A 15,556-nucleotide genomic window follows, 5' to 3' on the forward strand; every position below is an offset into this window, starting at 1 on the left:
AAGCCTGTCCTGTCATATCCAGTGTGTGTGTTGCACAGCTGCAGCGCTTAATAGGTTAACAGTAATAAAACCATTGCCTGCATGTAGATGTATCAGTTTGCCATGTCATGTGGTGTGTGAGAAGGAAAATGGGAGTGCTTGAGAGCCGGAAAAGAGTCCACCTTGTGAGAGGAGACCATATAGATGGCTGCTGTTTATGGTATAGGTAGGTGCGTTCTCAGTTTATATACATTATCATGATAGTTATCTATAGGTGCTATAAGGCCACTCCCACACAGGCGCTTGTTACAGCGTTTTAGCGGGTGTTTGAAACGCTGTACTGAGTCTCCATTGATATCAATGGGGCTTCATAGCGGTATGTTCTATTTCAGTGCGTTGCAGCGCCTTTTAGCGCACCACACCACCCATTGCAATGATGGGGTGCGGTAAAAACGCTGTCAACCACGTTTACCAGCGCCGTTCTAAAACGCTGTGAAATGCCTGTGTGAGACTGGCCTAAGGACAATGCTGCATTACTATATAGACTTTGTGCCCTGCAATGTATGTCACAAGGTGCTAATTACTAGTTTCCAGCACCTTATGGATGGCGACAAGGTTACAAAATGAAAGCTGAGTTCTGATTGGTGGCTATGGACAAGAAGGTCAGTTTTGGTTTTAGACTGTTTTGATCAATTGAACTGCCCCAAAATGTACATTTCTTCACATTTAGATAACGTAATGGCCTGCTCTGAGAGCGCTCTAAGTGATGAACTGTTCCTGCTCAGCTCTACTACTCTCAGGCTTCTCCCTTCAGTTGGCGGATGAATCACTGACTAACATGTTACAGGAATGACACCTGGTATGAGTATTATTTTAATGCAATTAATGAAGGTTATGTTTTAAACCTGTGTTAATTAGTGAATTAGATCATTTATATATAGTGGGCCCTACTAGTGATATCTGGTGTACAGTGAAGTGTGTCTCCCTTCAGTCGGTGACATCATAGGATTCTGTTTAATGACATCACAGGTGGCTCATTTGTGACAGCGGTCTACATTCCATCAGATAACTCTCAGCCCACAAGACCAGCATCTTCTCACTATACGCCATGGAAGAGCTTCAAGCGGTGATCCCGGATGGTTCTGCAGGAAAAGTGCCCCCTGCGTGGCACGTAAGGATCATTTCAGTGTTGTATGCTCCTCTGTACGGCCCCATTCACATCTGCGTTGGAGGCTTCATTAGGAATCTCCGGCGCAGATCCAGCAGAAAATCCCAGATGAAATATTGAAGCTACACTGGGAAATACCAGAAGCAGGATGGCCCCCATTATAGTCAATGGGTTCTGTTTGGTACTATTTGGGGGCTATACAGATAGTCCCCGACTTGCGAACATTCGAGTTACGAATTTCGCTAGATACGAACTATCTGTCCTGCACAGTATGATGTAATGCTATGGCATTACATCATACTGTGCAGGGATCGGACAGGCTTCTATCAAGCCTGATAGAAGCCTGTCCGGTCAGATTGCAACTGCTAGGCAGCCGGGGGCCCTTCAGTTGGCGGATGAATCACTGACTAACATGTTACAAGAATGACCAGCATCTTCTCACTATACGCCATGGAAAAGCTTCAAGCGGTGATCCTAAAAGGCTCTGCAGGAAAATCGCCCCCTGCGTGGCACGTAAGGATCATTTCAGTGTTGTATGCTCCTCTGTACGGCCCCATTCACATCTGCGTTGGAGGCTTCATTAGGAATCTCCGGCGCAGATCCAACAGAAAAACCCTGAAGAAATATTGAAGCTACACTGTATAAGTGCTGATCAGAATACCAGAAGCAGGATGGCCCCCATTATAGTCAATGGGCTCTGTTTGGTGCTATTTGGGGGCTATACTGTATATTTGACTTATGTTATATAAAAACGCACTGCCCCATATGGGGTGTAACGATACTGGTCCCACACCTTCAGCCAATAGCTACATAGCACTATACAGATGGACTAATAAAATATGATATTCTGGGAATACCCCTTTAAATAACACATTGGGCTCTGCTTTATCTGTCTATGTAGTGCACTACAGTGGGATTTGGCTGAGCAGGGGTTAATGTTACATTATAATGAATAAATCTGTAAGAGAAATATTTGGGTTGGTGAGTTATTGCGGGTTACTCTATGGCGGCAGGATGGGCGACGCTCCTGAGAATACATGGTAGATACAAGCATTACATAACATGGCAGCCATGCTTGTGGCTACTTGCTCCACTGAGCTTCCTTTTCCAGGGAGTGTAATTCCTGAGAAATTATTGATAATCAACAAAAATATGGTGAATATTTAAGAAACCTTAGTTATCAGAACAAAAAAAGCAGGCCTGGTCGCCCATGGCAACCAATCAGAGCACAGCTTACATTTCTGAAGCTGCTGTGGAGAAATGCAAGCTGCTCTGTGATTGGTTGCTATGGGTGACGGGGCCTGTTGTGGGAATATGTCACCTGGCAACAACAACATGATTAGATGGACTATGTATTAGCCGCATGAGGGTGGCCGTATATTCCTATCCAGGCGACAGAATGTAAGTAGTTCCCAGAAGGTGAGCGTTATAGCGGGGATTTGTATTATAATGGCCAATTTGGCAGTTAAAGTCAGATTGGACAAGATGGCTGCCGGACAGAGATAGCGGTGATCAGCCTGGCTTATATATGGTTTTCTTTTAAGATAAAAGATGTTAATGTTTGCGTTGTTTTTTCTAAACTACAACCCCAGTATTTAGGGAGGGGGGAGGCAAACTGGGCAGTTGCTCAGGGCCCCCACCCCAAGATGACCCCACTATAGCACTGCTGTCCGGCAGCCCAACTGTGAAAACGAGCGGAGGGCCCACCGAACAGCAGTGATGGCGGTCATGTATTTAATGACTTTCAGGTCCCACTGAGCCGCTGTCACCGCACGGCGGTTTTTATTCACATGCCAGCTCCTCCTCCTGCTCTCCGTCCATTGCTTCAGAGCAGAAAGCGGAGTCGGGTATGGGGAAGCTCATTGTCCGCTGGGACAGTCACTCAGCGATAGAGATTTCTGTGACTCTATAGCGTTTTTGGAGCAGAGAAATGGAATTACATGTTTATATTTTTGCTCCATTCATTTCAATGGGTTTTATTAATAATGTTTTCTTTTGCTTCCGTTTAGTTTCCATTTCTTAAACAGAACAAATAGCGCCGCAGACCGCACTGTCTGTTCTGTTTAAAAAACGAAAATTGAACGTAAACAAACAGAAACATTTCTGTTAATTGAAAACCCATAAAAAGAATGAAATGTTTAATTCCATTTTAATTTAATTTCCCTGTTCCAAAAACAGAGAAAATCGCTAATGGGTGCTAAGTTAACGCTGGTGTGAACGGCCATTACTTTGTACAGATACACACAAAGGGCACTATTACTTTGTGGCGCCATAGAGGGCATTACCTATGGAGGCATGCACAGTGGGCACTAATACTTTGTGAGGACGCAGGGCACACTGAGACACTATAACTTTGTGGGAGCACAGAAGAGTACAGTGACTTTGTGGGAGCACAGGGGGCACTATTACTTTGTGGAGGCGCACACAGGGCACTTACTTTAGTGGACATAGAAGGTGTATCATTTTAAGGGTTATTATGGGACTTGAAGCATGATGGCCCCCATTATAGTCAATGGGTTCTGTTTGGTGCTATTTGGGGGCTATACTGTATATTTGACTTATGTTATATAAAAACGCACTGCCCCATATGGGGTGTAACGATACTGGTCCCGCACCTTCAGCCAATAGCTACATAGCACTATACAGATGGACTAATAAAATATGATATTCTGGGAATACCCCTGTAAATAACACATTGGGCTCTGCTTTATCTGTCTATGTAGTGCACTACAGTGGGATTTGGCTGAGCAGGGGTTAATGTTACATTATAATTAGAGATGAGCGAGCGAACTCGGAAAAGCACTACTCGCTCGAGTAATTTGCTTTATCCGAGTATCGCTGTGCTCGTCCCTGAAGATTCGGGTGCCGCTGCGGCTGACAGGTGAGTCGCAGCGGGGAGCAGGGGAGAGCGGGCGGGAGAGAGGGAGAGAAAGATCTCCCCTCCGTTCCTCCCCGCTCTCCCCTGCAGCTCCCCGCTCCGTGCCGGCACCGGAATCTTCCGGGATGAGCACAGCGACACTCGGATAAAGCAAATTACTCGAGCGAGTAGTGCTTTTCCGAGTACGCTCGCTCATCTCTAATTATAATGAATAAATCTATAAGAGAAATATTTGGGTTGGTGAGTTATTGCGGGTTACTGTATGGCGGCAGGATGGGCGACGCTCCTGAGAATACATGGTATATACAAGCATTACATAACATGGCAGCCATGCTTGTGGCTACTTGCTCCACTGAGCTTCCTTTTCCAGGGACTGTAATTCCTGAGAAATTATTGATAATCAACAAAAATATGGCGAATATTTAAGAAACCTCAGTTATCAGAACAACAAAAGCAGGCCTGGTCGCCCATGGCAACCAATCAGAGCGCAGCTTACATTTCTGAAGCTGCTGTGGAGAAATGCAAGCTGCTCTGTGATTGGTTGCTATGGGTGACGGGGCCTGTTGTGGGAATATGTCACCTGGCAACAACAACATGATTAGATGGACTATCTATTAGCCGCATGAGGGTGGCCGTATATTCCTATCCAGGCGACAGAATGTAAGTAGTTCCCAGAAGGTGAGCGTTATAGCGGGGATTTGTATTATAATGGCCAATTTGGCAGTTAAAGTCAGATTGGACAAGATGGCTGCCGGACAGAGATAGCGGTGATCAGCCTGGCTTATATATGGTTTTCTTTTAAGATAAAAGATGTTAATGTTTGCGTTGTTTTTTCTAAACTACAACCCCAGTATTTAGGGAGGGGGGAGGCAAACTGGGCAGTTGCTCAGGGCCCCCACCCCTAGATGACCCCACTATAGCACTGCTGTCCGGCAGCCCAACTGTGAAAACGAGCAGAGGACCAACCGAACAGCAGTGATGGCGGTCATGTATTTAATGACTTTCAGGTCCCACTGAGCCGCTGTCACCGCACGGCGGTTTTTATTCACATGCCAGCTCCTCCTCCTGCTCTCTGTCCATTGCTTCAGAGCAGAAAGCGGAGTCGGGTATGGGGAAGCACATTGTCCGCTGGGACAGTCGCTCAGCGATAGAGATTTCTGTGACTCTATAGCGTTTTTGGAGCAGAGAAATGGAATTACATGTTTATATTTTTGCCCATTCATTTCAATGGGTTTTATTAATAATGTTTTCTTTTGCTTCCGTTTAGTTTCCATTTCTTAAACAGAACAAATAGCGCCGCAGACCGCACTGTTTGTTCTGTTTAAAAAACGAAAATTGAACGTAAACGAACGTAAACGAACACTATAACTTTGTGGGAGCACAGAAGAGTACAGTGACTTTGTGGGAGCACAGGGGCCACTATTACTTTGTGGAGGCGCACACAGGGCACTTACTTTAGTGGACATAGAAGGCGTATCATTTTCAGGACACTTGAAAAAGGCCGTCCGGCTGAAACGAGTTGTGTATTTTATCCCTGCACATATTACAACTATGAAAATATCTCCTTGCCGTGGATATTCATCATCCTGTGATAAGTTAACCTGGACTTAGAGGCGCCTGGGCTATAGGCGCCTCTAACAAGTAAGTTCCATAACTCTTTCCATCTATTCATCTTTTGCACATAGCAAGGTGTGAGCGCTGAGGACTTTTTCTTTTCTCTTGCATTTGAATTTTGTCTCCCTCACTACGTGATCGGAGTTCCCTCTGGCTGCTCTCTCACGCATTATGTGAGATCTGCTTTCAAGCACCTGCAACCCTTGATTCCATCTGAGAAGATTGAACTCTCAGACCCTAGAAATCGGATTTGCCTAACAGCTACATCCTTTAGTATCCTTTTAGTGAGCGCTCGTCTCTATATATATCTTGCATTTTCAGGGTTATTATGGGACTTTCATTACCTTTTAGGGGGAAAAGAGGGATGATTATGGCACAGAGTAGGGCACTATTAGTCTTGTGGTGGGCACTATTACTATGTGAGGCACTGAGTAGAGCAGCAGAAGCTGAATTCTGATTGGTGCCTATGGACAAGGTCAGTTTTGGTTTTAGACTGTTTTGATCAATTGAACTGCCCCAAAATGTACATTTCTTCACATTTAGGAAACGTAATGGCCTGCTCTGAGAGCGCTCTAAGTGATGAACTGTTCCTGCTCAGCTCTACTACTCTCAGGCTTCTCCCTTCAGTTGGCGGATGAATCACTGACTAACATGTTACAAGAATGACCAGCATCTTCTCACTATACGCCATGGAAGAGCTTCAAGCGGTGATCCTAAAAGGCTCTGCAGGAAAATCGCCCCCTGCGTGGCACGTAAGGATCATTTCAGTGTTGTATGCTCCTCTGTACGGCCCCATTCACATCTGCGTTGGAGGCTTCATTAGGAATCTCCGGCGCAGATCCAACAGAAAAACCCTGATGAAATATTGAAGCTACACTGTATAAGTGCTGATCAGAATACCAGAAGCATGATGGCCCCCATTATAGTCCATGGGCTCTGTTTGGTGCTATTTGGGGGCTATACTGTATATTTGACTTATGTTATATAAAAACGCACTGCCCCATATGGGGTGTAACGATACTGGTCCCGCACCTTCAGCCAATAGCTACATAGCACGTGGTCCAGCTACTGGCGACCCCCTTGCAGTTTGTATTGTATAGGGGTCTGAAAACTTTGAGAAATTATGCCTTCAGAGACGCACTCATGAAGAAATTGCACATCTACTACATTGTTTTTCTTACTTAATCTCTTTTATCTATTTTTATTAAATTTTTTATTTATGACCAAATAATGCGCAGTTCTAGCGTTGTGTTTTTTTTGTTTTTTTTTTAAACGGACGGCGTTCATTCTGCTGGATAAATAATGATATATTTTAATAAACTGGACTCTCACTGATGCAGCAAAAGCTATTTATTTGTATGTGATGACTGGAATTTTTTTTTTAAACTGTCATTAATTTTTAATGTACAAATAATTATAGAAAAATGTTACTTATCTTAGTTTTAATTCCTTTAGTCCCCGTATGGGACTTTAACTAGTGATTATCAGATCTCCTGTACAATATACTGCAATACATCATCATTAAGGATGCATCTACACGGAGAGATGCACAGAAATCACACTGGAAACAATCCAGTGAGATGTGAGAGAAAAATTGTAGCATGTCATGTTTTTAGGTGATTCTGTTGAAGAATCGGCCATTCTTCCCTTTGGATGCTGAAAAAATAAATAATGTACCTGTGAGTTTCATGCGAGTGGGATGCATTATGTTTTTTCTCCCATAGGGAATAATGGGTGATTTTCACCCATATTTTTCACACAATGCGAGTGCCATGTCGGTGGCTGTGTGTACTCAGGCCATCTAGCACTCAGAATCACTGTTTCAAGCAATTACTTGGAAGGTAATTGCCCCGTGTAAAAGTACCTTTACACTAGGAGGTTAGTATAAAATTTTTGGGAACTTGTCCTATTAGAACCATAACTTAGTTTATAGTGCTTACAGCTGGTGACTAGAGATGAGCGAGCCTACTCGAATAACTGGTTAGTGATCCGAGCAGGCTCGGATGGGGAAGGAAGAAAGAGCGAGAGAGACCTCTCTCTCTTCTCCCCGCTTCGTCCCCCCCACTTACTCCCACTGCCCACCCGAGCCTGCTCGGATCACTAAGCAGTTACTCGAGAAGAGTGATACTCGCTCGAGTAACTGCCTTACCAAGTAGGCTCGCTCATCTCTACTGGTGACAGATCCCCTTTAAGTAAAAATGTACCTGAATCATGTTTTTTTTTAGGCCACACCGGTTTGTCAGCTCCCATGTCCCATATGAGGTATGAAGATAGAAAATGGACCGTCATGGGTATGTTACTATTTGATTGGGTTCTTGAGTGGGGCCCCAGTGGAAGTGGATACCACCTGCATCCTGGGTAGAGGGGAAAACTGCCAAAACCTGAGACTATCTAGAAGGTTGGAAGGAATGCATTCACGTTCCTGAGATCTGCAAATAAAAGCACCTTGCACACCGCCGTTTTTGGATACAGTTAAACACTACATTGTTTTCTATGGTGACAATATATGCCAAATAGCATCAGGCATACCTTGTAGACCACACATGTCAAGCACAAGGCCTGCGGGCCGAATCCAGCCCGCCAACTCATTTTATGTGGCCCACCAGCTGTGCAGCACGCTAACAAGCCTTCCACTTACCCAACCAACTCTGGTCCAGCAACAGCAGTGTATAGTCTGTGACCGCTGACCTCTCTCTCCGGTGTCTGTGTGCGCCATCCTGCATGCATCACAGATGCCGAGGAGAGAGCTCAGCGGTCACAGACACAGAAGAGGCTGATGCCGGACAGGAGCAAGCAAAGTGAGTGGATGGAGTGGAGGGATGCTGCCTGGCCAGAGGCCATAAGGAGGGGTCTCTATAACTACCGGAGCCAAGGTAGGGGGCACTATTACTGCTGGGACTAATTTGGGGGTCACATATTACTACTGGGGCCAATATAGGGGACACCATTACTACTAAAGCCACTATAGGGGGCACTATTACTACCACGGACCGGTGGTTGGGGCCCCCTGCTTCAGTGGACATAGAAAGTGTATTATTTTCAGGGTTATTACGAGAGTTTTATTACCATTTGTGGGTGAAAAGGGGGATGATTATGGCACAGAGGAGGGCACTATTACTCTTGTGGTGGGCACTATTACTCTATGAGGCACTGAGAAGGGCAGCAGAAGTAGCAGGAGGATGGGGAGTGTTCAAAGACAATTTGTGGCTAGAAGAAGTTGCCAGGGCAGTCCAATCCCAGACAAAGAGAAGAAGAGAAAGTGAAAAACCCCAATCAGAGGAGATGCCCACTGTCATCACTGGAGGTAACTGCATTGTAATCATTATGACTGGGTAGAGCTGGTATCTGGTATAGGCTGACTGTATTATTTAGACGTATACTAGACCTGAGCTGATGTGTTTAAGCTCACAATCTTATAAAAATGATAATCATAACCGCTTAACAGGACAAAACAAAACCACTGATTTCAATTGATTTCAGTGGTTTCGTTTTCACTATCAGGATTCTCGCCTGTTAATTGTACGGCTGGGAAGAGATAGGATCTGCCCTATCTTTCCCGCATGTACTATTAACTATGCGTGAAAAAGACTGGACAAGACCTATCTTCTCGCTATTTTTTTAAACTCCTTCGCTATGGCGTGGAGTCTGAACATCCGGTGAAAAATCTTGTTCATGGGCAACTACGCGCTATGCTGGCGAGCGAAATTGTGCTTAGGGTCGTCTGAAACTGTCCTCATACTGATATGTAATAGTATCTTTGTGCATTACTAATACTTATGTTATAAACACTGATGTGTTTGAGAAATATTCTGTTGAGAAGAAATGCCTATATTTTTAGCTCTTGGGCTCTAAGTAACAGTAAGGCCTCATGTACACGGGTGGGTTGCATTCAGTGCGGACTTCTTTTGTGCTGGGAAGTCTATACTGCGGATGGTCCACACGGCTCGCCGTCGGAAATGCGCAGTACAGATTTTTGCTTTAAAGCTCCTGCTTTCCCGTGGCATCCATGGCCCGTCTGCAGTGTCAGATGCAGGTGTGCTGCGGATCGGCCGGCTTCCTTTGACTTCAATGGAAGCTGTCTGTACGGGAACTGCACTGAACTAAAGCATACTGCGATTTGTTTTCCGGATTAACAGGTCCGCAAAACAAATCCGCATACTTTAATTCCAGCATGGACGCCCATGCATCCCTATGGGCGGATTAAATTGAGAAACTTCCACGAGAATTTAATTCCACCCATGCACATTGGGCCTAAGGTCAGGCTCCCATGCCATGACCCTGCGTACAGCTGTGTAGATAGAGAATCATAATTGAAGGCTTTGTCAAAAACTTTGTATAGTTGGCCAGTGGATAAAAGTTATTAGTTTACGTAATTGTAATGCGCGTTGCTATTAAGCAGCATAGTACTGGCTCACAATCTAACCCTTTTCTTTACAACAGTCTAAGGTGAGTATAGCGTTAATAGGTCTTGCACCTCGGTCTTATGTTAGTGTCAGCTGCCACACAACTGAGACTACTTTTGCGAGTAACGGCTTGGGGACCCCGCAGTGAAGACCAAATGCCACTTTATGGTGCAAGAGGTGAAAACCGGGGTATCCTAAGTGCTGCCTCCAGATTTAGCCCAAAGCCAAATCAGTTTGTGGCAAAGCGGGTCCACATCCGCTTGCTGAACTAACGGTGCCCAGTTCTAGGTTTAGTCCAGTTTTTAGGCACCGACCACATTAATGTGAGCCAATACATCTAAACGGTGAAGCACTTGTGTTTTTTTTTTTCAAAATGTACAATTACATTAAGGATTAGGCTAAAAGTTGTAAGCTAGGCCGGTCTGTGTATGCAATATTGAGGAGATATACTAGGTGGTCCTTCTGTTTCTCCTAGATAGCCAGCAGATTGAATGAACATTTTTTTCTACCTACCTTTAATGGTAGAAAGCACACCATGTTTGGTGATGGAAAGGTGGGCTAGAGGGGTTATGGAGGAGGCCTATGCGTTTTAATTCAAATTTTTTGCTAGGTGTGCTTTCATCTGTTTGCTGGTAATCTAGGAAAAATAGCTACAAAGTGTAGGGCCAAAGGTGTAACTGTAGTGGGCGGAGAGTATGCTGTCTTGCTTGGGCCTTTAGGAGAGGGTCGCTCACGCAGGTGGTGCGGCGAGTAGCGAAATGCAATCTGGAGACTTCTTCCTCTGTGGTTGGTTCTAGTATTGATAGTGAGATATGGAGTTATTGCTAGAGAGACCAGGATCGGGTCTCCCCGTACAGTTTTTGGAGATTTGTTTTCAGATGTTTTTGTTTTTTTTCTATGAAATGGGCGGCTAGCTCTTCAGCAGTGGGATCCATCACGGGGGCCTGTTCTTTGGGGCTGAAGAGGGAGTGGAATGTATCGAAAAGTCGTTTGGGTTGTGGGATAGTGAGGAGACGTATGAACAGATCGGCGGTATAGATAGGGAATTATAATTGAAGGCTTTGTCAAAAACTTTGTATAGTTGGCCAGTGGATAAAAGTTATAAGTTTACGTAATTGTAATGCACGTTGCTGTTAGGCAGCATAGTACTGGCTCACAATCTAACCCTTTTCTTTACAACAGGCTAAGGTGAGTATAGCGTTAATAGGTCTTGCACCTCGGTCTTATGTTAGTGTCAGCTGCCACACAACTGAGACTACTTTTGTGAGTAACGGCTTGGGGACCCAGCAGCAAAGACCAAATGCCACTTTGAGGTGCAAGAGGTGAAAACCGGGGTATCCTAAGTGCTGCCTCCAGATTTAGCCCAAAGCCAAATCAGTTTGTGGCAAAGCGGGTCCACATCCGCTTGCTGACCTAACGGTGCCCAGTTCTAGGTGTAGTCCAGTTTTTAGGCACCGACCACATTAATGTGAGCCAATACATCTAAACGGTGAAGCACTTGTGTTTTTTTTTTTTCAAAATGTACAATTACATTAAGGATTAGGCTAAAAGTTGTAAGCTAGGCCGGTCTGTGTATGCAATATTGAGGAGATATACTAGATGGTCCTTCTGTTTCTCCTAGATAGCCAGCAGATTGAATGAACATTTTTTTCTACCTACCTTTAATGGTAGAAAGCACACCATGTTTGGTGATGGAAAGGTGGGCTAGAGGGGTTATGGAGGAGGCCTATGCGTTTTAATTCAAATTTTTTGCTAGGTGTGCTTTCATCTGTTTGCTGGTAATCCAGGAAAAATAGCTACAAAGGGTAGGGCCAAAGGTGTAACTGTAGTGGGCGGAGAGTATGCTGTCTTGCTTGGGCCTTTAGGAGAGGGTCGCTCACGCAGGTGGTGCGGCGAGTAGCCAAATGCAATCTGGAGACTTCTTCCTCTGTGGTTGGTTCTAGTATTGATAGTGAGATATGGAGTCATTGCTAGAGAGACCGGGATCGGGGCTCCCCGTGCAGTTTTTGGAGATTTGTTTTCAGATGTTTTTGTTTTTTTTCTATGAAATGGGCGGCTAGCTCTTCAGCAGTGGGATCCATCACGGGGGCCTGTTCTTTGGGGCTGAAGAGGGAGTGGAATGTATCGAAAAGTCGTTTGGGTTGTGGGATAGTGAGGAGACTTATGAACAGATCGGCGGTATAGATAGGGAATTATAATTGAAGGCTTTGTCAAAAACTTTGTATAGTTGGCCAGATGATAAAAGTAATAAGTTTACGTAATTGTAATGCACGTTGCTGTTAGGCAGCATAGTACTGGCTCACAATCTAACCCTTTTCTTTTCAACAGGCTAAGGTGAGTATAGTGGTAATGGGTCTTGCACCTCGGTCTTATGTTAGTGTCAGCTGCCACACAACTGAGACTACTTTTGTGAGTAACGGCTTGGGGACCCCGCAGCGAAGACCAAATGCCACTTTGAGGTGCAAGAGGTGAAAACCGGGGTATCCTAAGTGCTGCCTCCAGATTTAGCCCAAAGCCAAATCAGTTTGTGGCAAAGCGGGTCCACATCCGCTTGCTGACCTAACGGTGCCCAGTTCTAGGTTTCGTCCAGTTTTTAGGCACCGACCACATTAATGTGAGCCAATACATCTAAACGGTGAAGCACTTATGTTTTTTTTTTTCAAAATGTACAATTACATTAAGGATTAGGCTAAAAGTTGTAAGCTAGGCCGGTCTGTGTATGCAAAATTGAGGACATATACTAGATGGTCCTTCTGTTTCTCCTAGATAGCCAGCAGATTGAATGAACATTTTTTTCTACCTACCTTTAATGGTAGAAAGCACACCATGTTTGGTGATGGAAAGCTAGGCTAGAGGGGTTATGGAGGAGGCCTATGCGTTTTAATTCAAATTTTTTGCTAGGTGTGCTTTCATCTGTTTGCTGGTAATCTAGGAAAAATAGCTACAAAGGGAAGGGCCAAAGGTGTAACTGTAGTGGGCGGAGAGTATGCTGTCTTGCTTGGGCCTTTAGGAGAGGGTCGCTCACGCAGGTGGTGCGGCGAGTAGCGAAATGCAATCTGGAGACTTCTTCCTCTGTGGTTGGTTCTAGTATTGATAGTGAGATATGGAGTCATTGCTAGAGAGACCGGGATCGGGGCTCCCCGTACAGTTTTTGGAGATTTGATTTCAGATGTTTTTGGTTTTTTTCTATGAAATGGGCGGCTAGCTGTCCAGCAGTGGGATCCATCACGGGGGCCTGTTCTTTGGGGCTGAAGAGGGAGTGGAATGTATCGAAAAGTCGTTTGGGTTGTGGGATAGTGAGGAGACTTATGAACAGATCGGCGGTATAGATAGGGAATTATAATTGAAGGCTTTGTCAAAAACTTTGTATAGTTGGCCAGTGGATAAAAGTTATAAGTTTACGTAATTGTAATGCATGTTGCTGTTAGGCAGCATAGTACTGGCTCACAATCTAACCCTTTTCTTTACAACAGGCTAAGGTGAGTATAGCGCTAATAGGTCTTGCACCTCGGTCTTATGTTTGTGTCAGCTGCCACACAACTGAGACTACTTTTGCGAGTAACGGCTTGGGGACCCCGCAGCGAAGGCCAAATGCCACTTTGAGGTGCAAGAGGTGAAAACCGGGGTATCCTAAGTGCTGCCTCCAGATTTAGCCCAAAGCCAAATCAGTTTGTGGCAAAGCGGGTCCACATCCGCTTGCTGACCTAACGGTGCCCAGTTCTAGGTTTAGTCCAGTTTTTAGGCACCGACCACATTAATGTGAGCCAATACATCTAAACGGTGAAGCACTTGTGTTTTTTTTCTTTCAAAATGTACAATTACATTAAGGATTAGGCTAAAAGTTGTAAGCTAGGCCGGTCTGTGTATGCAATATTGAGGAGATATACTAGATGGTCCTTCTGTTTCTCCTAGATAGCCAGCAGATTGAATGAACATTTTTTTCTACCTACCTTTAATGGTAGAAAGCACACCATGTTTGGTGATGGAAAGGTGGGCTAGAGGGGTTATGGAGGAGGCCTATGCGTTTTAATTCAAATTTTTTGCTAGGTGTGCTTTCATCTGTTTGCTGGTAATCTAGGAAAAATAGCTACAAAGGGTAGGGCCAAAGGTGTAACTGTAGTGGGCGGAGAGTATGCTGTCTTGCTTGGGCCTTTAGGAGAGGGTCGCTCATGCAGGTGGTGCGGCGAGTAGCGAAATGCAATCTGGAGACTTCTTCCTCTGTGGTTGGTTCTAGTATTGATAGTGAGATATGGAGTCATTGCTAGAGAGACCGGGATCGGGGCTCCCCGTGCAGTTTTTGGAGATTTGTTTTCAGATGTTTTTGTTTTTTTTTCTATGAAATGGGCGGCTAGCTCTTCAGCAGTGGGATCCATCACGGGGGCCTGTTCTTTGGGGCTGAAGAGGGAGTGGAATGTATCGAAAAGTCATTTGGGTTGTGGGATAGTGAGGAGACTTATGAACAGATCGGCGGGGTAGATTGGGAATTATAATTGAAGGCTTTGTCAAAAACTTTGTATAGTTGGCCAGTGGATAAAAGTAATAAGTTTACGTAATTGTAATGCACGTTGCTGTTAGGCAGCATAGTACTGGCTCACAATCTAACCCTTTTCTTTTCAACAGGCTAAGGTGAGTATAGCGTTAATAGGTCTTGCACCTCGGTCTTATGTTAGTGTCAGCTGCCACACAACTGAGACTACTTTTGCGAGTAACGGCTTGGGGACCCCGCAGCGAAGGCCAAATGCCACTTTGAGGTGCAAGAGGTGAAAACCGGGGTATCCTAAGTGCTGCCTCCAGATTTAGCCCAAAGCCAAATCAGTTTGTGGCAAAGCGGGTCCACATCCGCTTGCTGACCTAACGGTGCCCAGTTCTAGGTGTAGTCCAGTTTTTAGGCACCGACCACATTAATGTGAGCCAATACATCTAAACGGTGAAGCACTTGTGTTTTTTTTTTTCAAAATGTACAATTACATTAAGGATTAGGCTAAAAGTTGTAAGCTAGGCCGGTCTGTGTATGCAATATTGAGGAGATATACTAGATGGTCCTTCTGTTTCTCCTAGATAGCCAGCAAATTGAATGAACATTTTTTTCTACCTACCTTTAATGGTAGAAAGCACACCATGTTTGGTGATGGAAAGGTGGGCTAGAGGGGTTATGGAGGAGGCCTATGCGTTTTAATTCAAATTTTTTGCTAGGTGTGCTTTCATCTGTTTGCTGGTAATCTAGGAAAAATAGCTACAAAGGGTAGGGCCAAAGGTGTAACTGTAGTGGGCGGAGAGTATGCTGTCTTGCTTGGGCCTTTAGGAGAGGGTCGCTCACGCAGGTGGTGCGGCGAGTAGCGAAATGCAATCTGGAGACTTCTTCCTCTGTGGTTGGTTCTAGTACTGATAGTGAGATATGGAGTCATTGCTAGAGAGACCGGGATCGGGGCTCCCCGTACAGTTTTTGGAGATTTGATTTCAGATGTTTTTGGTTTTTTTCTATGAAATGGGCGGCTAGCTGTCCAGCAGTGGGAT

This window comes from Eleutherodactylus coqui, chromosome 2, assembly GCF_035609145.1.
Source record: "Eleutherodactylus coqui strain aEleCoq1 chromosome 2, aEleCoq1.hap1, whole genome shotgun sequence".
Taxonomy (NCBI): Eukaryota; Metazoa; Chordata; class Amphibia; order Anura; family Eleutherodactylidae; genus Eleutherodactylus; species Eleutherodactylus coqui.